The following is a 24,995-nucleotide window of genomic DNA, read 5'->3' on the forward strand; positions in this document are numbered from 1 at the left end:
AACAACAAATTTGCAGATTTGTAAACCCCTGAGCAAAACATCTGCGTAGACGAGTCCCTTATACATTTTACCGGGCACCTTGGCTTCAAACAATACATCCCAAGCAAGTGCTCCCGGTATGGGGTCAAATTGTATAAGCTCTGTGAAAGGGCCACAGGCTATACCCACAAATTTCGGATCTATGAGGGTAAAGATCAGACCCTGCAGCCGGTCGGTTGCCCTGACTACCTGGGGAGCAGTGGGAAGACAGTCTGGGACTTGGTGTCACCCTTATTTGGCAAGGGGTACCATCTTTATGTGGACAATTTCTACACAAGTGTGCCCCTCTTCAGGCATTTGTTCCTAGAACAGATTGGCTGCTGTGGCACCGTGCAACCTAGTCGCCGGGGCTTCCCCCAACGGCTAGTTACCACCCGTCTTGCAAGGGGGGAGAGGGCTGCCTAGTGTAACGAAGAACTGCTCGCGGTGAACTGGAGAGACAAGCGTGACGTTTACATGCTCTCCTCCATTCACGCAGACACAACAATACAAATAGAACGAGCAACCAGTGTCATTGAAAAGCCCCTCTCGGTCCACGACTATAATTCGCTCATGGGAGGGGTGGACTTCAATGACCAGATGTTGGCTCCTTATTTAGTTTCCCGACGCACCAGACGCTGGTATAAGAAGGTGTCTGTATATTTGATTCAATTGGCTGTATATAATAGTTTTGTTCTCTACAGTAAGGCTGGGAGAACAGGATCCTTCCTCAAATTTCAGGAAGAGATCATCGAGAACCTCCTGTATCCAGGAGGTTCCGTGGCCCCAACCACCAGTGTAGTGAGCCGTCTACAGGAGCGACATTTCCCCAATGTCGTTGCTGGTACCTCATCCCAACCGTCACCCCGAAAAAGATGTTGTGTCTGTAGCAGGAGTGGAATAAGGCGTCACACCCGCTATTTCTGTCCTGACTGCCGTGACCACCCTGCCCTATGCTTTGGGGAGTGTTTCCGGAAGTACCACACACAGGTACACTTAGCATAGGGATTGCGTTACACAGGACAGGCACACAGGGCTATTAGGGCCCTTTCACTCACAGCTGCTGCAAACCTCTCCTTTCACATTGTCCCATGGGGAAGAAGAGGTTTGTCCTATAAAGGTAAAAAAAAATAAAAAATCACCTGTAAGCAAAAAAGTTAACGTTCTGTTCAAAAAGTTAAATAAAGTTTATGTGTTCCGTTCAAATGTTATTATAAAGTTAATAAATTTATTGTGTTGCGGCCTGGTTTTTTCTTTTTGTTTTGTTTTTTTTACCTTCCAGGTGGACCAACCGTTCGACTAGCTGCAGCACTGATGTGCATACTGACAGAACCATTGCGCTGCTGTCAGATTACACAAAAGTCAGTGTATGCGGCGCTGCAAGATGAGATTTCTCCTCTGCAGTAAAAGATATGTTTGCCGAGGCATATGAGCTGAGGGAGCGGCGGTGTTCATATGCTTTGGCAAACACTTTGTATATAAAAAAATAAAATAAAATCCCGGCAATGATTTATTCATCCACATCGATTGATGTGAATGGAGAAATCGGGTTTGCCAGGGCATACGAGCTAAGTGGGTTTGGATGTTGGGCGGAGCTCTTATGTCCTGGCAGACGCCTTTCCCCTCCTTTTTTTTGGGCAGAGATTTTTTTCATCCATATTGATCGATGCGAATGAAGAAATCTGTGCCGTTCATTTTTTCTTTCAGCCCAGAGGCTGAACGGAAAAAAAACAAATTACCCGTATGCTCAATATAAGGAGAATAGCAAAAACTCCTAATGCTGGCCATACATGTAATGACTGCGGAGACCCTCAAATGCCAGGGCAGTACAAACACCCCACAAATGACCCCATTTTGGAAAGAAGACACCCCAAGGTATTCGCTGAGGGGCATATTGAGTCCATGAAAGATTGAAATTTTTGTCCCAAGTTAGAAGAAAGGGAGACTTTGTGAGAAAAAAAATATATATCAATTTCCACTAACTTGTGCAAAAAAATTTTTTTTTCTATGAACTCGCCATGCCCCTCATTGAATACCTTGGGGTGTCTTCTTTCCAAAATGGGGTCACATGTGGGGTATTTATACTGCCCTGGCATTTTAGGGGACCTAAAGCATGAGAAGAAGTCTGGGATCCAAATGTCTAAAAATGCCCTCCTAAAAGGAATTTGAAGTGTCACACATGTGGTATCGCCGTACTCAGGAGAAGTTGGGCAATGTGTTTTGGGGTGTCATTTTACATATACCCATGGTGAGATAAATATCTTGGTCAAATGCCAACTTTGTATAAAAAAAATGGGAAAAGTTGTCTTTTGCCGAGATATTTCTCTGACCCAGCATGGGTATATGTCAAAAGACACCCCAAAACACATTGCCCAACTTCTCCTGAGTACGGCGATACCACATGTGTGACACTTTTTTTTAGGTGGGCAAAGGGGCACAAATTCTAAAGAGCACCTTTAGGATTTCACAGGACATTTTTTACACATTTGAATTTCAAACTACTTCTCACGCATTAGGGCCCCTAAAATGCCAAGGCAGTATAACTACCCCACAAGTCACCCTATTTTGGAAAGAAGACACCCCAAGGTATTCCGTGAGGGGCATTGCGAGTTCCTAGAATTTTTTTATTTTTTGTCACAAGTTAACGGAAAATGATGATTTTTTTTTTCTTACAAAGTCTCATATTCCACTAACTTGTGACAAAAAATAAAAACTTCCATGAACTCACTATGCCCATCACGAAATACCTTGGGGTGTCTTCTTTCCAAAATGGGGTCACTTGTAGTGTAGTTATACTGCCCTGGTATTTTAGGGGCCCTAATGCTTGAGAAGTAGTTTGAAATCAAAATGTGTAAAAAATGCCCTGTGAAATTCTAAGGCCCCTTTCACACGGGCGAGTTTTCCGTGCGGGTGCGATGCTTGCGGTGAACGCATTGCACCCGCACTGAATCCTGACCCATTCATTTCTATGGGACTGTGCACACGAGCGGTGATTTTCACGCATCACTTGTGCGTTGCGTGAAAATCGCAGCATGCTCCTCTTTGTGCGTTTTTCACATAACGCAGGCCCTATAGAAATTAATGGGGTTGCGTGAAAATCGCATGCATCCGCAAGCAAGTGCGGATGCGGTGCAATTTTCACGCATGGGTTCTAGGTGACAGTCTATTCACTGTATTATTTTCCCTTATAACATGGTTATAAGGGAAAATAATAGCATTCTGAATACAGAATGCTTAGTATAATAGTGCTGGAGGGGTTAAAAATAATAAAAAAGTTAACTCACCTTCTCCTCTTGTTCGCTTAGATGCCGGTCTGTTCTTTAGCTGTGGGCTGAAGGACCTGTGGTGATGTCAGATCACATGCTCTATCACCATGGTGATGGACCATGTGATTGGAGCATGTGATCTGACATCACCTCAGGTCATTCAGTCCACAGCTAAAGAACAGACCGGCATCTACGCGAACAAGAGGAGAAGGTGAGTTAACTTTTTTATTATTTTTAACCCCTCCAGCACTATTATACTAAGCATTCTGTATTCAGAATGCTATTATTTTCCCTTATAACCATGTTATAAGGGAAAATAATACAATCTTCAGAACATCAATCCCAAGCCCGAACTTCTGTGATGAAGTTCGGGTCTGGGTACCAAACATGACGATTTTTCTCACGCGAGTGCAAAACGCATGACAATGTTTTGCACTCGCGCGGAAAAATCGCGCATTTTCCCGCAACGCACCCGCCTCTTATCCGGGCAAAAAACATGACGCCCATGTGAAAGAGGCCTAAAGGTGCTCTTTGGAATGTGGGCCCCTTTGCCCACCTAGGCTGCAAAAAAGTGTCACACATGTGGTATCGCCGTACTCAGGAGAAGTTGGGCAATGTGTTTTGGGGTGTCATTTTACATATACCCATGCTGGGTGAGAGAAATATCTCAGCAAAAGACAACTTTTCCCATTTTTTTTTACAAAGTTGTCATTTGACAGAGATATTTATCTCACCCAGCATGGGTATATGTCAAAAGACACCCCAAAACACATTGCCCAACTTCTCCTGAGTACGGCGATACCACATGTGTGACACTTTTTTGCAGCCTAGGTGGGCAAAGGGGCACAAATTCTAAAGAGCACCTTTAGGATTTCACAGGACATTTTTTACACATTTGAATTTCAAACTACTTCTCACACATTAGGGCCCCTAAAATGCCAAGGCAGTATAACTACCCCACAAGTGACCCCATTTTGGAAAGAAGACACCCCAAGGTATTTCGTGATGGGCATAGTAAGTTCATGGAAGTTTTCATTTTTTGTCATAAGTTAGTGGAATATGAGACTTTGTAGGAAAAAAATAATAATAATTTTCCACTAACTTGTGACAAAAAATATAAAGTTCTATGAACTCACTATGCCCATCAGTGAATACCTTAGGGTGTCTACTTTCCGAAATGGGGTAATTTGTGGTTTTTTTCTACTGTCTGGGCATTGTAGAACCTCAGGAAACATGACAGGTGCTCAGAAAGTCAGAGGTGCTTCAAAAAGCGGAAATTCACATTTTTGCACCATAGTTTGTAAACGCTATAACTTTTACCCAAACCATTTTTTTTTTACCCAAATATTTTTATCAAAGACATGTAGAACAATTAATTTAGGGAAAAATGTATATATCGTTTTTAAAAAAAATCTTACAAATGAAAGTGAATTTTTTTTTAAAATGTCAGCAGCAATAAAATACCACCAAATGAAAGCTCTATTAGTGAGAAGAAAAGGAGGTAAAATTCATTTGGGTGGTAAATTGCATGACCGAGCAATAAACGGTGAAAGTAGTGTAGTGCAGAATTGTAAAAACTGGTCTGGTCATTAAGGGTGTTTAAGCTAGGGGAGCTGAGGTGGTTAAGAATGCTATTATTTTCCCTTATAACCATGTTATAAGGGAAAATAATAAAATCTACAGAAAACCTAACCCAAACCCAAATTTCAGTGAAGAAGTCCGGGTTCGGGTCTGGGTACCAAACATGGCGATTTTTTTCACGCATGTGCAAAACGCATTAAAAACGCTTTGCGCTATTTTCCCGCAACACACCTGCATCTTATCCAGCCCTCACACGTGACGCCCGTGTGAAAGAGGCCTTAATGTTATGTTTCCAAAAACTGCACACTATATTCGGCGAAGACTTGAACAGATTAGAGACATAGAGGGAGATTTATCAAACTGGTGTAAAGTAGAACTGGCTTATCAGATTCCACCTTTCATTGGAAAGGCTGTGAAAAATGACCTGCCATTCTACCGTTGGGGGTTATAGCAGTAAGACCCCCTACCAATCAAACAGATATCTTACTACATTTGGAATACCCCTTAAATTGCATACTGTACACGTATAGAATATGTTTTTAGATTTATAGTTACATATGTCTGCCTGAAAATTGTAGATCTTTTCCTTCTTTCTATATCATTTTTTAAATGTAAATGTTCTCTCTTGCTCCTAGTGTGAAGCTGGAGAGCTGCGGTGTGTGCCCTCACTTCAGCAAGAACCACCAAGTCTCCTGTGACTTCTACTATTATGATGCAAATCAGTACAGAAAAGAGCTGTAACAAAAAGAAAGCGTCACTTTCCACTAACAAAAATATGAAAAAAAGATAGAAACAGTAAAGGCTAATGCCACACGTGGTGGATACAATGGAAAATCCACAGATTATAGTGTAGTCAAAGTGAAAGATTTTAAAAAATCTCATCTACACAGTGCATTCGGAAAGTCTTCAGACCCTTTGACTTTTTTCACATTTTGTTATCTTGTGGCCTTGTGCTAAAATAACAAAAAGTTCACATTTTTAATATTATTCTGCGCTCATTAACCCATAGTGAGAAAGCGAAAACAGAATGTTCAAAATCTTTGCTAATTTATTGAAAACTAAAATCCTGTATTGACATAAGTATTCATACCCTTTAGGCCTCATGCACACAAACATATTTTCATTCCAAGTCTGTTCCGTTTTTTTTTTAGCACTGTATACGGAACCAGGGTACGGTACTCCGTGTAGGGTTGTTTTGATACCAAAATTTTGATTTGGTTTCGATACCATAAAAAAGTATTGCGATACTCGATACAACGCAAAAAAATAAAATAAAAATGCCAAAAAAAGCCACGTGCATTGCACATTTTATGGAACGTCCGCCACATAATCGAACAGTCCTATCCTATTTTTTGGGGGGACAAGGTGAAAAAAAAATAGAGCGAATCGCATGGTTTTTCGTTTTTCTTTTATGGCGTTCACCGCATAGGAGATTTTTTAAATATTTTAATAGTTTGGACTTTTCAGACGTGGCGATATGTAATATGTTTATTTATTTAATGTTTATATATTTTATATGTAAAATTGGGAAAGGGGTTATCGCTAAAAGGCAAATCCCGGTATCGTATTAATACCGCAACAAAAGTATCGATTGGGTATCGAAAATCTGATACCCGAAACAACCCTAACTCTGTGTGCATTCCGTTTCCATATGTCCGTATTTCCGTTCGGGGAAAAAATAGAACATGTCCTATTATTGTCCGCATTACGGACAAGGATAGGACTGTTCTATTAGGGGCCAGCTGTTCCGTTCCGCAAAATACAGAATGTACACGGATGTCATACGTATGTTTTGCGGATCTGTTTTTTGTGGATCCCAAAATACATACGGTCGTGTGCATAAGGCCTTACTTAGGACATAGTTGAACAGCTTTGGCAGTGATTATAGCCTCCAGTCTTCTTCGGTATGCTGCTACAAGGTTTGCACACCTGGATTCAGGGATGTTCTGCCATTTTATTCTGCTGATCTGCCCAAGCTCTGTCAGGTTGAATTGTCAGTTGTGAGACCTCATATAGACAGGGGTGTATCTTTCCAAATCATGTCCAATTAACTGAATTCATCACAGATGGACTCCAATCGAGTTGTAGAAACATCTCAAAAATTATCGAGTGACATGGAAGGCCCGCAGAGCTAAATTTCCAGTGTCATAGCAAAGGGTCTGAATACTTTTGTCTACACAAAATTAAAGTTTTTCATTTTTAATAAATTTTCTAACATTTCTAAAAGTCTGTTTTAGCCTTCTCATTATGGGGTATCTTTTAATCCCTTGTCCTATTTATCCTAATAGAGCTCTATTAGGGTGAATCGGATCATATACTCTCCCTGCTGTCCTGTGCATAGTGCAGACAGCAGCAGGGAGATTACCATGGCAGCCAGGGCTTCAGTAGCGCCCAGGCTGCCATGGTAACCGATCGGAGCCCCGGGATTACACTGCTGGGGCTCCATTCAGAAGCTGCCAAAATGATGAGGGGAAAACTTTAAGTTTTTTTATTTTTAATTTAGCACAATGCCACAATATAACAAAATGTGAAAAAATTGAAAGAGACTGAAGACTTCCAAATGCATTGTAACTTTACCTGGGATGCACATTTGAAATTCCCAGTATGTCAATATATAAGCTGATTTCTGATGTGGATGCAATGGAAAGGGTGAAGTATGTGTCAAAACCGCAGCATTTATGCTATGACTTCTACAACAAAAAAAAAAACATAATTTGATTCAATTCATACAGTTAGACTTGAAAAATTTTTAGTGTGGAAAATCAGCAGTGGGCTCATTCCCTGTGGGCATACTCTTAAGGGTTATTTACACCTTTGGGGGCATTTTTTTTATTATTGCATTGTACTCATTTTGAGCTAAAAGTATTTTTTTTTAACTGATATTTTCTAAAAATATGGCTTCCTTTTTTCTGTACTGAACTGACATGCCATAGTAGCAGCATTTGGATCTTCTGTTTTTTCCATCAGACCAGGAGCAGATGGACTCATTACAGCTCAGTTCTTATCTTACTGATAAGAATGTGGCTTAAATAAGTGTTGACCTATTAGTAGTTTAGAGATGAGGGTTATCAGATGACTCACACAAAGTGAAAGTACCAGTCACATAGCTAGAAAAACAGTTAAAGGGATTACCCGAGACTAAAAACTGTCCCACACATGCCCGTACTGACACAGTAGTCCCTCTATAGAATAAAGGCATCTGTATTCCAGATATGATTAAGGAGTTCCAAGAGAATCGGGAACACATTGGGGATTATTTATTAAAGACCAATCAAAAACCCTGCTGGAGTAAGATGTGACTAATTTATTAGTCATAATTTCTGGCATAAATTATTTTAAATTAGTTGGATCGTGTGCCCTTTCCATTAAGCTCACCTACTTAAAAAATGCTATTTGAACAAAAATGAGCAACTTTTGTATGCCAGAAAACTGGAATATTGGCTTTGTAAATGATCCCCAATGTTTTATGTCTATATTTTGCCAGGCAGCAAAAATGTTAGCAAATAAATAAATGGGGGTTATTCAGCACATCCCAGTGAGCAGGTGCACGTTTCCAAAACAAAAAATTTTGTTCAAGTAATCTTTTAATTAGGGCTGCACAATGAATCAAATTAATTTGATTCATTCGCTCTCTTGCAGCCAGATGATGTTAATTTTATTAAATATTGTGACATCTGAACTATTAAGCTAGGTGCGGGCTTCAGAGAGCAGCCCGTGCTGTGCTCATACAGCGCTCCAGATCACAGAGGGAGACGGAAATGGGCGTAGTCGGGATCCCGCTGTAACGGCCAAAGGGTAGAGAGCGGATGTAAGGGTTGAGGGGGAGAGAGAGCACACTGCAGTTCGCTGAACAAGATAGCTCCATCCGGGACTGCATGTGGCTGCCGATCAGGGCATCGGTACATCTACTGTAGATGGAGGACTGAAGTAGGGTATATAATGTATATAGAGGGAGGAATGGAGGAGAGTATGTAATGTATGGTACAAAGATACTCTCCTCCAGTCCTCCATCTATATATATTATATACTCTTCCCTAGTCATCCCACTCTCTCTATATATGTATAGACTGGCATTTTAGGAGTTACTGTACATATATACACTGGGAGTGCAGGGGTTATTACACTATTATATTAATTTTATGTTTCCGTGTGTCATAAAAAGATATCAACAGTATCCCCCGTAACAGTGACCTCTACAGTACCCCCCTTTAACAATGACCTCCTACAGTGCCCGTGCCTTTAACATTGACCTCCACAGTGCCGTCCCCTTTAACCACCTCCGGACCGCCTAACGCACATGTGCGTTCCGGAGGTGGCAGGGCTGCGCACAGTCACGCATATACGCGTCATCTCGCGAGACGCGAGATGACGCGAGTATGCGCCCGCGCGTGCGCAGTTCGCGCTGGCATTTCTTTCAGGACCATTTCGTCAGCAACCTGCCAGCCAATGATCGTGGCTGGCAGGTTGCTGATTTTTAAAAAATCCAATCAAAGTGCCAGATAGCAGATCATATTTGTAAATATGATCTGTTATATGGCTGCCTGCTCCTCTGCTGGTTCTTTTCGTCGGTTGGATCCAGCAGAGGAGCAGGCTTCACAGTGAGTACACCAACACTACACTATAGCCCCTGATCACCCCCCTGAACCCCAATTAACCCTTTGATCACCTCTTTGATCACCCCCTGTCAATCACAAGTGAAAAGAAAAAAGTGATCAGTGCAAACTGTCACTTTTTTTTTTCACTGTTATTGACCGTTAGGTTTTAGGTATAGTTTAGGTCCCTTGGTTAGGTAGTTAGCGATCAGTTAGCGCCCAGCCCACCGCACCGCAGTCCGTTATTCGCTGATTAGCGTATCGCTAATCAGCATTTGTACTTTTATAGTATCTGAAAGTGATCAAAACTGATCACGGTCAGATCTATAATAGTACTAGTGTCACTTTAGCTCGCCCTCCACCCAAAACGCAGTGTTTGCCCGATCAGGCCTGATCGGTCGCCCACACGTGCGTTCGCCCACGCCCGCCCCACCGCAGTGACAAAAAAATAATTTTTTTTGATCACTGCACATTCACTTTACACGCACTGCGGCGATAAAAAAATCAGTTTTGATATTTTTTATCAACCGCAGCGGCCTCCGGTACTTCGCTAGCCTCCCCTTTGTAAGACAGGCTTGCTTTTTTTTTCTTGGGTAGTCTCAGGGAATACCCCTAAATTTAGTTGCCCACATGTCAAACAGGGGGTATTCTTCTGAAGAGGCCTACAGGCTTCTGACCCAGTCGGATGAGGAGTGGGAACCCTCATCTGATGAATCCAGCGGGTCAGAATACGAACCTGTAGAAAGCAGTGGCTCTCTGACCCAAAGTTCGGACGAGGAGGCTGAGGTCCCTGATAGCACCAGGCGTACCCGGCCCCGTGTCGCTAGACCGCAGGTTGCGCAGGATCCGCTTCAAGAGCAGCAGAGTGGGGCTGGTGCTGTCGGATTACGTGGTGAGGCATACACCAGCAGCCCAGCCCTCCCTGGACCTAGTACCAGCACTGCCGTACAACCTGGTGAAGTAGCGAGCACCAGAAGGGCAGTTGAAGCTGGTACGGTGGCACGTGCAGTAGTGACCCCGTCGCAGCCACCGCAAAGACGTGCCCGTAGAGCCCCTAGAATCCCAGAGGTGCTGGCAAACCCTGATTGGCAGTCCCCAACTTCAGCCGCACCTGTAGTTTTCCCTTTCACTGCCCAGTCTGGAGTTCGGGTTGAGACGGCTCAGATCGGTTCGGCCCTGGGATTTTTTGAGCTGTTCTTGACTGCGGAGCTTTTAGACATAGTTGTGGCCGAAACAAACAGGTATGCCACACAATTTATCACCGCTAACCCGGGAAGCTTTTATGCCCAGCCTTTCCGGTGGAAACCAGTCCAAGTTTCCGAACTTAAAACTTTTCTGGGCCTCCTCCTCAACATGGGCCTGACAAAAAAACATGAATTGAGGTCATATTGGTCCACGAACCCGATTCATCACATGCCCATGTTCTCTGCTGCCATGTCCAGGGCACGTTTTGAGGCCATCCTGCGGTTCCTGCACTTTAGTGACAACACCGCCTCCCGTCCCAGGGGCCACCCTGCTTTTGACCGGCTCCACAAAATTCGGCCCCTCATAGACCATTTCAACCAGAAATTTGCAGATATTTATACCCCAGAGCAAAACATCTGCATAGACGAGTCCCTGATACATTTTACCGGGCGCCTTGGCTTCAAGCAATACATCCCAAGCAAGCGCGCCCGGTATGGGGTCAAATTGTATAAGCTCTGTGAAAGGGCCACAGGCTATACCCACAAATTTCGGGTCTATGAGGGAAAAGATCAGACCCTGGAGCCGGTCGGTTGCCCTGACTACCTGGGGAGCAGTGGGAAGACAGTTTGGGACTTGGTGTCACCCTTATTCGGCAAGGGGTACCATCTTTATGTGGACAATTTTTACACAAGTGTGGCCCTCTTTAGGCATTTGTTTCTAGAACGGATTGGCGCCTGTGGTACCGCGCGAACTAGTCGCGCGGGCTTCCCCCAACGGCTCGTTACCACCCGTCTTGCAAGGGGGCAGAGGGCCGCACTGTGTAACGAAGAACTGCTCGCGGTGAAATGGAGAGAGAAGCGTGACGTTTACATGCTCTCCTCCATTCACGCAGACACGACAATACAAATTGAGCGAGCAACCCGTGTCATTGAAAAGCCCCTCTCAGTCCACGACTATAACCTCCACATGGGAGGGGTCGACTTCAATGACCAGATGTTGTCTCCGTATTTAGTTTCCCGACGCACCAGACGCTGGTATAAGAAGGTGTCTGTATATTTAATTCAATTGGCTCTGTACAATAGTTTTGTTCTCTACAGTAAGGCTGGGAGAACTGGATCCTTCCTCAAATTTCAGGAAGAGATCATTGAGAACCTCCTGTATCCAGGAGGTTCCGTGGCCCCAACCACCAGTGTAGTTAGCCGTCTACACGAGCGACATTTCCCCAATGTCGTTCCTGGTACCTCAACCCAACCGTCACCCCGAAAAAGATGTCGTGTCTGTAGCAGGAGTGGAATAAGGCGTGACACCCGCTATTTCTGTCCTGACTGTCCGGACCACCCTGCCCTATGCTTTGGAGAGTGTTTCCGGAAGTACCACTCACAGGTACACTATTAGCATAGGGATCATCTCACCAGGACAGGCACACAGGGCTATTAGGGCCCATTCACTCACTGCTGCTGCAAACGCCTCCTTTCACATGGGACAAAGTGCATAACGCACTTCGCCACATCTTTGGGCGATTTGCGCTTTGCACATTGACCCATGGGGAAGGAGAGGTTTGTTCTATAAAGGTAAAAAAACAAAAAAAAAACAAAAAAAAAAACAGGTAAGCAAACAGGTTAATGTTTAGTTCCAAAAGTTAAAGTTACATGTTCTGTTCCAAAGTTAATAAAATTATTGCGTTGTGGCCTGTTTTTTTCCTTTTTTTTTTTTTTGTCTTTTTACCTTCCAGGTGGACCAACCGATCTACTAGCTGCAGCACCGATGTGCATTCTGACAGAAGCATTGCGCTGCTGTCAGATTACACGCAAGTCGGTGTATGCGGCGCTGCAAGACGGGATTTTCTCCTCTGCAGTGACAGATACGTTTGCCGAGGCATACGAGCTGAGGAGGAGGCGGCGTTCCTATGCTTTGGCAAGCACTTTGTATGTATATATATATATATAAAAAAAAATCCCGGCAATGATTTATTCATCCACATCGATTGATGCGAATGGAGAAATCTGGTTTGCCAGGGCATACGAGCTAAGTGGGTATGGATGTAGGGCGGAGCTCCTATGTCCTGGCAGACGCCTTTCCCCTCCATTTTTTTTTTTTTGGCAGAGATTTTTTCATCCACATTGATCGATGCGAATGAAGAAATCTGTGCCGTTCATTTTTTTCTTTCAGCCCAGAGGCTGAACGGAAAAAAAAATCTCATTACCTGTATGCTCAATATAAGGAGAATAGCAGAAACTCCTAATGCTGGCCATACATGTAATGATTGCGGAGACCCTCAAATGCCAGGGCAGTACAAACACCCCACAACTGACCCCATTTTGGAAAGAAGACACCCCAAGGTATTTGCTGAGGGGCATATTGAGTCCATGAAAGATTGAAATTTTTGTCCTAAGTTAGCGGAAAGTGAGACTTTGTGAGAAAAAAAAAAAAAAATCAATTTCCGCTAACTTATGCGAAAAAAAAAAAAATTCTTTGAACTTGCCAGGCCCCTCATTGGATACCTTGGGGTGTCTTCTTTCCAAAGTGGGGTCACATGTGGGGTATTTATACTGCCCTGGCTTTTTAGGGGCCCTAAAGCGTGAGAAGAAGTCTGGGATCCAAATGTCTAAAAATGCCCTCCTAAAAGGAATTTGGGCCCCTTTGCGCATCTAGGCTGCAAAAAAGTGTGACACATCTGGTATCGCCGTACTCAGAAGAAGTTGGGGAATGTGTTTTGGGGTGTCATTTTACATATACCCATGCTGGGTGAGATAAATATCTTGGTCAAATGCCAACTTTGTATAAAAAAATGGGAAAAGTTGTCTTTTGCCAACATATTTCTCTCACCCAGCATGGGTATATGTAAAATGACACCCCAAAACACATTCCCCAACTTCTCCTGAGTACGGCGATACCAGATGTGTCACACTTTTTTGATGCCAAGGTGGGCAAAGGGGCGCATATTCCAAAGTGCACCTTTCGGATTTCACCGGTCATTTTTTACAGATTTTGATTGCAAAGTACTTCTCACACATATGGGCCCCTAAATTGCCAGGGCAGTATAACTACGCCACAAGTGACCCCATTTTGGAAAGAAGACACCCCAAGGTATTCCGTGAGGGGCATGGCGAGTTCCTAGAATTTTTTATTTTTTGTCGCAAGTTAGTGGAATATGAGACTTTGTAAGGAAAAAAGAGAAAAAAAAAAAAATCATCATTTTCTGCTAACTTGTGACAAAAAATAAAAAATTCTAGGAACTCGCAGTGCCCCTCACGGAATACCTTAGGGTGTCTTCTTTCCAAAATGGGGTCACTTGTGGCGTAGTTATACTGCCCTGGCAATTTAGGGGCCCAAATGTGTGAGAAGTACCTTGCAATCAAAATGTGTAAAAAATGCCCTGCAAAATCCGAAAGGTGCACTTTGGAATATGTGCCCCTTTGCCCACCTTGGCAGCAAAAAAGTGTCACACATCTGGTATTGTCGTACTCAGGAGAAGTTGGGGAATGTGTTTTGGGGTGTCATTATACATATACCCATGCTGGGTGAGAAAAATATCTTGGTCAAATGCCAACTTTGTATAAAAAAATGGGAAAAGTTGTCGTTTGCCAAGATATTTCTCTCACCCAGCATGGGTATATGTAAAATGACACCCCAAAACACATTCCCCAACTTCTCCTGAGTACGGCGATACCACATGTGTGACACTTTTTTGCTGCCAAGGTGGGCAAAGGGGCGCATATTCCAAAGTGCACCTTTCGGATTTCACCGGTCATTTCTTACACATTTTGATTGCAAAGTTCTTCTCACACATTTGGGCCCCTAAATTGCCAGGGCAGTATAACTACGCCACAAGTGACCCCATTTTGGAAAGAAGACACCCCAAGGTTTTCTGTGAGGGGCATGGTGAGTTCCTAGAATTTTTTATTTTTTGTCGCAAGTTAGTGGAATATGAGACTTTGTAAGAAAAAATAAAAATAAAAAATCATCATAATTTTCCGCTAACTTGTGACAAAAAATAAAAAGTTCTATGAACTCACTATGCCCATCAGCGAATACCTTAGGGTGTCTACTTTCCGAAATGGGGTCATTTGTGGGGTAGTTATACTGTTTGGGCATTGTAGAACCTCAGGAAACATGACAGGTGCTCAGAAAATCAGAGCCGTTTCAAAAAGCGGAAATTCACATTTTTGTACCATAGTTTGTAAATGCTATAACTTTTACCCAAACCATTTTTTTTTTTGCCCAAACATTTTTTTTTTATCAAAGACATGTAGAACTATAAATTTAGCGAAAAATTTATATATGGATGTCGTTTTTTTTGCAAAATTTCACAGCTGAAAGTGAAAAATGTCATTTTTTTGCAAAAAAATCGTTACATTTTGATTAATAACAAAAAAAGTAAAAATGTCAGCAGCAATAAAATACCACCAAATGAAAGCTCCATTAGTGAGAAGAAAAGGAGGTAAAATTCATTTGGGTGGTAAGTTGCATGACCGAGCGATAAACGGTGAAAGGAGTGTAGTGCCGAAGTGTAAAAAGTGGCCTGGTCATGAAGGGGGTTTCACCTAGCGGGGCTGAAGTGGTTAACAATGACCTTCACAGTGCCCGCTCCTTTAACAGTGCCTGCCCCTTTAACAGTGACCTCCACAGTGCCCACCCCTTTAATAGTTACTGCCCCTTTAGCATTGACCACCCCTTTAACAGTGACCTTTTTAGTGGCCGCCACTTTAACGGTGACCTTCACAGTACCCGCCCCTTTAAAAGTCACTTACACAGTGATCGCCCCTTTAACAGTGACTGACCCTTTAACAGTGACATTCCCAGTCTCCGCCCCTTTAACAGTGACTTTCACAGTGCCTGCCCCTTTAACAGGGACTTTCATAGCGCCCACCCCTTTAATAACAGTGACCTCCGCAGTGCCTGCCCATTTAATAACAGTGACCTCCACAGTGCCAGGCTCTTTAATAACAGTGACTTCCACTGTGCCCGCCCCTTTAAGAACAGTGACCTCCACATTGCCCGCCCCTTTAAGCAGTAAAGAAAAATGGCTGGGTTGTTATGGAAACCTGGAGTAAAACTGTGTTTATAGCAGTTGGGATTTGAAGAGAAAGACTTGCAGGCTTGTATTGGGGGGGGGGGGCTCATTTTTTGGGAATATCTCAGGAACGGTACGTCCTAGAGAACTGAGACCCGGTCTAAAACCTTCCCGGATACCTGATGTACTTGTGTGCCAAATTTGGTGAAGATTGGTCTGGTCATTTGGTCGCACATAAAGAATGTCTAGACAGACAGAAACTAATTTTTGTATATACACTCACCTAAAGAATTATTAGGAACACCATACTAATACGGTGTTGGACCCCCTTTTGCCTTCAGAACTGCCTTAATTCTACTTGGCATTGATTCAATAAGGTGCTGATAGCATTCTTTATAAATGTTGGCCCATGTTGATAGGATAGCATCTTGTAGTTGATGGAGATTTGAGGGGTGCACCTCCAGGGCACGAAGCTCCTGTTCCACCACATCCCAAAGATGCTCTATTGGGTTGAGATCTGGTGACTGTGGGGGCCATTTTAGTACAGTGAACTCATTGTCATGTTCAAGAAACCAATTTGAAATGATTGGAGCTTTGCGACATGGTGCATTATCCTGCTGGAAGTAGCCATCAGAGGATGGGTACATGGTGGTCATGAAGGGATGGACATGGTCAGAAACAATGCTCAGGTAGCCCGTGGCATTTAAACGATGGCCAATTGGCACTAAGGGGCCTAAAGTGTGTCCAGAAAACATCCCCTACACCATTACACTACCACCACCAGCCTGCACAGTGGTAACAAGGCATGATGGATACATGTTCTCATTCTGTTTATGCCAAATTCGGACTCTACCATTTGAATGTCTCAACAGAAATCGAGACTAATCAGACCAGGCGACATTTTTGGAGATGAGTGGTACCCGGTGGAGTCTTCTGCTGTTGTAGCCCACCTTTCTTTCCCATTCTGACATTCAGTTTGGAGTTCAGGAGATTGTCTTGACCAGGACCACAACCCTACATGCATTGAAGCAACTGCCATGTGATTGATTGACTAGATAATCGCATTAATGAGAAAAAGAACAGGTGTTCCTAATAATTCTTTAGGTGAGTGTATAAGATATATATATATATTTATTTATTTATTAACCCCTGCACTGCCAGTCAATATATATATATATATATATATATATATATACATACATATACAGTACAGACTAAAAGTTTGGACACACCTTCTCATTCAAAGAGTTTTCTTTATTTTCATGACTATGAAAATTGTAGATTAACACTGAAGGCATCAAAACTATGAATTAACACATGTGGAATTATATACATAACAAAAAAGTGTGAAACAACTGAAAATATGTCATATTCTAGGTTCTTCAAAGTAGCCACCTTTTGCTTTGATTACTGCTTTGCACACTCTTGGGATTCTCTTGATGAGCTTCAAGAGGTAGTCACCTGAAAGGGTTTTCACTTCACAGGTGTGCCCTGTCAGGTTTAATAAGTGGGATGTCTTGCCTTATAAATGGGGTTGGGACCATCAGTTGCGTTGTGGAGAAGTCAGGTGGATACACAGCTGATAGTCCTACTGAATAGACTGTTAGAATTTGTATTATGGCAAGATTAAAGCAGCTGAGTAAAGAAAAACGAGTGGCCATCATTACTTTAAGAAATTAAGGTCAGTCAGTCCGAAAAATTGGGAAAACTTTGAAATTGTCTCCAAGTGCAGTCACAAAAACCATCAAGCGCTACAAAGAAACTGGCTCACATGCGGACCGCCCCAGGAAAGGAAGACGAAGAGTCACCTCTGCTGCGGAGGATAAGTTCATCCGAGTCACCAGCCTCAGAAATCGCAGGTTAACAGCAGCTCAGATTAGAGACCAGGACAATGCCACACAGAGTTCTAGCAGCAGACACATCACTAGAACAACAAGAGGAGACTGTGTGAATCAGGTCTTCATGGTAGAATATCTGTTAGGAAACCACTGCTAAGGACAGGCAACAAGCAGAAGAGACTTGTTTGGGCTAAAGAACACAAGGAATGGACATTAGACCAGTGGAAATCTGTGCTTTGGTCTGAGGAGTTCAAATTTGAGATCTTTGGTTCCAACCACCGTGTCTTTGTGCGACGCAGAAAAGGTGAACGGATGGACTTTACATGCCTGGTTCCCACCGTGAAGCATGGAGGAGGAGGTGTGATGGTGTGGGGGTGCTTTGCTGGTGACACTGTTGGGGATTTATTCAGAATTGAAGGCATACTGAACCAGCATGGCTACCACAGCATCTTGCAGCGGCATGCTATTCCATCCGGTTTGCGTTTAGTTGGACCATCATTTATTTTTCAACAGGGCAATGACCCCAAACACACCTCCAGGCTGTGTAAGGGCTATCTGACCATGAAGGAGAGTGATGGGGTGCTGCGCCAGATGACCTGGCCTCCACAGTCACCGGACCTGAACAGAAACGAGATGGTTTGGGGTGAGCTGGACCGCAGAGTGAAGGCAAAAGGGCCAACAAGTGCTAAGCATCTCTGGGAACTCCTTCAAGACTGTTGGAAGACCATTTCAGGTGACTACCTCTTGAAGCTCATCAAGAGAATGCTAAGAGTGTGCAAAGCAGTAATCAAAGCAAAAGGTGGCTACTTTGAAGAACCTAGAATATGACATATTTTCAGTTGTTTTGCACTTTTTTGTTATGTATATAATTCCACATGTGTTAATTCATAGTTTTGATGCCTTCAGTGTGAATCTCCAATTTTCATAGTCATGAAAATAAAGAAAACTCTTTGAATGAGAAGGTGTGTCCAAACTTTTGGTCTGTACTGTATATATATATAGAAACCCCTGCACTGCCAGTCAATATACAGATATATATAGTAACCCCTGCACTGCCAGTAAATATATATATATAGTAACCCCTGCACTGACAGTCAATATACAGATATATATATATAGTAACCACTGTACTGCTAGTCAATATATATATAGGAACCCCTGCAATCGAAAATCGTCCATAAATTTGAAAAAAAAATAGAGATTTTATTTTTTGGCAAAGTAAAGCTGATTTGTAGTTGCTTGCAATCGATTGATGTATAACTGTCTCTTACAATAATGCAAAGAGCTTGTAAAACTATTAAATAACAGTTCATACTGAAAATGAAAATATAATAACAGAAAGTTGCAATAATATACAAATATTTGAAAAAAAGCCTCAGTCAGAAGTAAATTTATAGGGAGAAAAATGAACAAGACAACATCAGAAAATGATCTGATCAACAACTGTGTAAAATGTGCAGAGCAATCGCTAATGTTGTAGCGCTGATGTATGACAATGGTAATTTGTGCATATAGCCATTATAAGAAACTGTACAAACTTAGGCTTTGAACAATTTACTCCACTAAAGTGAAGCATATTATATAGAAAAGAAACATTTCTAAACAACATAAAACACATCTGTTCTTTTACAAGAAAGGAGATTTTGGCATCTGAAAAAACAAAAGTAGTTTTGGACAGACTGCTTAACACTGTACAGTACTTGGACCCCAATACATTGATTTACAAATTACTGTCCCATTTACCCTCTCATCCCATTCAATCTGGGCTTATATCTACACTGCAATTTCTTACATCATAAATACAGTACATACAACAATTAAATAGCACATGCAATTCGATATATATATGTGGCTACTGTATATAAATATTAAAGACTGGTTGGTCTAGCTCAGGGGAGCACAACCTGCTGCCCGGGGGCCACGTGCGGCCCTCGGTATAATTCTGTGCGGCCCCCAAACATCTGGTAACAGACTAGAGATGAGCGAATCGTAGTTGACAAAGTGGAATTCGATCAGAATTTCTGGAAAATTTAGATTCGCATCTGAATTTCCTCACGCTTTGTGGTAACAAATCACATTTTTTCCTAAAATGGCTGCTCCACCCACAATGCCATGCATGCAGCCAATCAGCAGCCAGCCAGCCCTGTGATGTTACATCCCTATAAATAGCCTCAGTCATCTTGGAGTCAGACATTTTCCAGTGTACTTAATGCAAGGAGAGACAACAGCAGGCGCTAGGGACAGTGGTAGGAAATACTTTAAAACTTTTATTTTGCTGTATAGAAGTTCAGGGAAAGGATAGGGAGTAATCATTCTATAGTATTGAAGCAGAACAGGGTTCAGTAGGGGAGGTTACAGCCTGGGTAATAGGAACAATCCTATTACACCTTGCTGCACTGACTGGGCACCCAAATTGCCATTATACAGCTCTGTAATTCCAGCAAACCGTTCTTGTTATTGGGGTGTAAGTGCTGTTTGATACAGCCATTAACAGGGTTTACTACAAGAAAATATTTCTAAGTCTTATTTGCTCTTTTGCTCTTATATGTTCTAAAGCATTTTTTGGCTTGTATTAGTGGGGAAAAAAGGGTTTATAAGGCTACTTTCACACTAGCGTTTTTGCTGGATCCGGCAGGGTCCAGCAAAAACGCTTCCGTTACTGATAATACAACCATCTGCATCCGTTATGAACAGATCCAGTTGTATTATCTTTAACATTTCTTTAACATTGCCAAAACGGATCCACTTTGAACTCTATTGAAAGTCAATGAAGGACGGATCCATTTTCTATTGTGGCCGATTGTGTCAGAGAAAACGGATCTGTCCCCAATGACCTGCATTGGGGGTCATGACGGATTCGTTTTTCCAAGGACAGAAAGCAAAATACAACATGTTACGGTTTGCTCTCCGGTCTGGGAACGCAATGGAACAGAATGCATTTGTTCAGTTTTGTCCCCCCTTGACAATGAATGCGGACAAAACTGAAGCGTTTTTTTTTTCTGGTATTGAGCCCCTATGATGGAAATCAATACCTGAAAACGTTAACGCTAGTGTGAAAGTACCCTTAGGCGTTGTGTAAAGTAAGAAAATTACAGCACTTTTTGGCGTGTATTAGTGGCAAAAAAATATATATTATTTTCCGTTCAGCGGTGCAGTTATATGTTCTAAAGCCTTTTGTGGCGTGTATAAGTGGAAAAAAATAAGGGCCTATTTGCCGCTCAGAGGTGCGGTTACAGAATATGTTCTAAAGCCCATTTTTGCCATGTATTAGTGGCAAAGAAATATATATTATTTGCCGTTCAGCAGTGCAGTTATATGTTTTAAAGCCTTTTGTGAAGTGTATAAGTGGAATAAAATAAGGGCCTATTTGCCATTCAGCGGTGCAGTTATATGTTCTAAAGCCTTCTTTGGTGTGTATACATGGGAAAAAAGAAGTGCACAGGGGAGTGGCAGAGGGCTAAATGTTTCTGGCGCAGACACAGGTCGCAGCAGAGTAAGGGGGCGTGGCAGCAGGAGTCGCAGCGAGAGGCCTGAGCTCCCGGTGTAATCTAGTGGTCGTGTCTTGACCAGCAACCCAGCGGTTCTTGAATAATTGACTCTGTCATCCACTTCGTCCCAAGTGACATCAGAGACCCCCAGCCAACAGTCGGTGGGTTTTTCAGACACAACCCTTAGTTGGAATGGCCCAAGAGCAGGCTCTGTACTCTTACCTGTCCTCTACCTGCCTCTGGTATTTGCTGTTACCTCAGCCAGACAAGTATTATATGCTTTGGGCTCAGTTCCACTATACAGCGAGGACGAGCTACTAAATGACAGTCAGCAGCTACTGGCCAGCCAAGATGTGGAGGAGACATCCGTCGCTTCCTCCAGTAGGCAGGCAAGTAGTGATGAGGAGAATGGCGTGGGAGCTGGTGTTGTGAGCGGTCAGGAGCTCCTGACCCAGAGACCGTTGAGGAGGACATCAGTGACATGCAGACAGTACTCGATGATGATCATGTAGCTGATCGCACTTGGGAGCCGGGTGAATTAGGGGCCTCATCATCATCGGGAGAAGAGGGTGGCAGCTTGCCCGTGAGGCAGTGGCGGAGCCAGCAAGTCGCTAGTGTGGCCGGGAGTCAGCAGTGGGAGGTTGGGAGCCAAAAGTGCCCGGGGTAGACCACCCACTCGCGGGAGCAGGGCTACAGACTAAAAACTTAAAATACAAACTTAAAATACATATAATTACGGTATAATAAAAATAAAAAATAAAAACACACGTCTTACCTAGGGTTGTCACGATACCAAAATTCTGACTCGATTTCGATACCATAAAAAGGTATTGCGATACTCGATACCACGTGAAAAAAAAAAAAACACCAAAAAAGCTGCGTGCATTCCACATTTTATGGAACACCTGGACCATAATAGATCAGTCTTAACCTAATTTTTGTTGGGACAAGGTGACCAAAAAATGGCAAATTGCAAGTTTTTTTTTTTCTGTTACAGCGTTCACCACATAGGAGATATTATTAAATATTTTAATAGTTAAAACTTTTTCGGGCGTGGCGATATGTATTTTTTTTAATTGTTTACATATTTTATATGTAAAATTGGGCAAGGGGGTGATTTAAACTTAATATTTTGGTGTTTGTTTTTTTAACCTTTTTTTTTTTTTTTTTTTACTTTTATTTAATACCTATTTACCCCCTTAAGGGCTAGAACCTGGGATCTTTCATCCATTGTCCTATTCACCCTGATAGAGCTCTATCAGGGTGAATAGGACATCACACTCTCCCTGCTGCTGTGTGCACAGCAGCATGGAGCTGACTATGGCAGCCAGGATATCAATAGCGTCCTAGCTGCCATGGTAACCGATCGGAGCCCCAGGCTTACACTACTGGGACTGCCACTGCCACCAATGATAATACTTGGGGGATGGGGGGCGCACTGCACCACCAATCATTTTACTTTATAATACTGGGATTGGGGGGGTTCGGTGCACTGCACCACCAATGAATATCGTTTATGCGGGACCTTTCATTATGATAAAAAATCGAAACTAAGTATACAGACATGGAGAGGAGCCTGTTCTTGTTCTCCTGGGCGTCTCCTTCTCCCAGGCTGTAGCGCTGGACAATCGCAGCGCTCAGCTCATAGACTGAAAGTTTTTTTCTCCCAGGCTATGAGCTGAGTGCTGCGGGAGAAGGAGACGCCCAGGAGAAAAAGAGCAGGCTCCTCCCAGTTGAGCCAAAAATCTGAAGATACCAGAGCCTATACGGGAGAACAGAGCGGCGCTCAGGAATAATAGTAAGTGCAGGGAGATCCCTGGGCACCGCTCTCCATGTCTGTATACTTAGTTTAGATTTTTCATTTTAATGAAAGGTCCTCTTTAATACAAACGCAGGCTGCGGGTGCCGGACACATCCCATACCCAGCACACAGCCTCTATGACTGCACGCTGCTATCCGCTGCTATTAACCCATCAGCTGCCGCACCTGGGGGGTTAGTAGCGGCGGATTGCAGCGTGCAGACATAGAGGCATGGGATATGTCCGGCACCCGCAGCCTGCATTTGTATTAAGCATAAACGATATTCATTGGTGATGCAGTGGCCACAGCCCCTCCCCTCCACGCTATCAGCCCATTGGTGGCAGCGGCAGCAGCAGTACAGGGGGAGGGACTGCCTCCTTCTCCCCTGTGCTGTTAAGAACATGGCATGCGCTGACAGCAGCGCGTGCCATGTTAGTAATGTGAAAGCAGCAGAGGTTTAGGCGCAAATGGCGACAAGACTACAAAGTCTTGTCGCCATTTAGCAATTCTAGGTCGCATTTGCGACCATTTTGGTCGCCATCTGGAGCCCTGAGGAGCCTACCTGTCTGAAAAGTAGTGGTTCAGGGGAACATGGAAGCAGCGGCGGTAGCAGTCAGTCAGTGCGGAGTGTTGGGGGTAAAATCACCTACTCTGCAGTGTGTCAGTTTTCTGTTAAGCCGCCGGAGGAGTTGAACATGGCGGTTTGTAGAATCTGTGGGCAGAAGGTGAAGCGTGGCCAGGTTGCCAATGTTGGCACACAGCCTTGCGTCAACATATGCAGCATCACCATAAAGTGGCCTAAGAGAACCGTGGCTCCGATGTGGTGGTCCCACCTGCTGCATCACCCAGTGGCACACAGCCGATTTCAGGCAGTCAAGGCTCCACCAGCTCAGTCAAAGGGAGCTGTCTGTCCTTCCCATCATCTGTTGGTCCTGATGCTCCTGTTCCTCCTTCTACTCCTCGTCAGTCAATCCATCAGCAATCGATCACCAAAGTAATTGCTAAGAGACAACAGTATGATTGCACTCATCCAACGGCAAAGAAGCTGAATGCGCTCCTGGCCAAGTTGCTGATGCTGCAGTCCCTCCCTTTCAAAATGGTGGACTCTGCACCTTTCAGAGAACTGATGGCTTGTGTCGAGCCGAGGTGGGAATCTCAAGCTGTCATTTATTTGCCAAAAAGGCAGTACCAACCCTGCACTGCATATATAGAACAGAAGGTGGGCCAGTCCTTTAGCCTGTCAATGTCTGCCAAATTGCACGGCAGCGCCGATGTGTCGGAGCTGTAACTACGGTCAGGGCCAAAACATGTCCTTTACGGCCCACTGGGTGAATGTGGTTCCTGCACAGCCACACCAGCAACTTGGCCAGGTGACGCAGCTCCTGCCTCCATATTCTCACAACGTTGGTCTTGCGACAATGTCTGCCTCTGCCTCCTCATCCTTCACCGTATCTTCAGCCTCCACTACAGGGATAATTCACAGTGCTTCTCCAGCATAACACATGTGCAGGGCACAGCGGTGTCAAGCTGTTCTGCACCTCGGAGTCACACAGGGGAGAAACTGTTCCCTGTCCTTCATCAAGAAATCGAATCCTGCATTTCTCTGCGACAACTCAAAATCGGAAACCATGGTGACCGACAACGGGAAGAACATGGTGTCGGCACTGGGCCATGCGTCCTGCATGGCACGTGTTCAATCTGGTTGTCAAGAGGTTTGTAAAGTCTTCCACCCATATGCAAGACATCCTAAAAATGTCCACGAAACTTTGCATGCACTTCGGCCACTCGTACACCGCAAAGCACACCCTCCTTGAGCTGCAGAGGCGGAACGGCATCCCCCAACATATGCTGATATGCGACGTTTCCATCGGTTGGAATTCCACCCTCCATATGTTGGACCGACTATACGAACAGAGAAAGGCCATAAACGATTTCTTGATGATCCAAGAGGACAGGAGTACTCCCCTGTGTAACTTTGATGTCAGCCAGTGGCAGCTCATGCGTGACACCTGCCGTTTGCTCAGGCCCTTTGAGGAGGCCACGTTATTTGTCAGTAGCAAGGATGAACAACATCATTGCACTGCTTCATGTCCTGGAATAGATGCTGGTAAATCTGGCTGGTCAAAGGACTGGAGACGTGGCGCCTAGATCTCACGGCCACATGAGCCCTGTGGGGGCTGAACTGGAGGAGGAGGACATTGGAGCACAAGCAA

At 43.7% G+C, this 24,995-nt stretch overlaps 1 protein-coding gene across 1 annotated transcript in view; it reads right to left on the bottom strand.

The window, feature by feature from the left end:
* Positions 1-24,995, bottom strand: part of LOC122933809 (solute carrier family 12 member 9-like) — a 315,690-nt gene that overhangs the window by 16,353 nt on the left and 274,342 nt on the right. The window lies entirely within an intron of this gene.

This window comes from Bufo gargarizans, chromosome 4 (assembly GCF_014858855.1).
Source record: "Bufo gargarizans isolate SCDJY-AF-19 chromosome 4, ASM1485885v1, whole genome shotgun sequence".
NCBI lineage: Eukaryota > Metazoa > Chordata > Amphibia > Anura > Bufonidae > Bufo > Bufo gargarizans.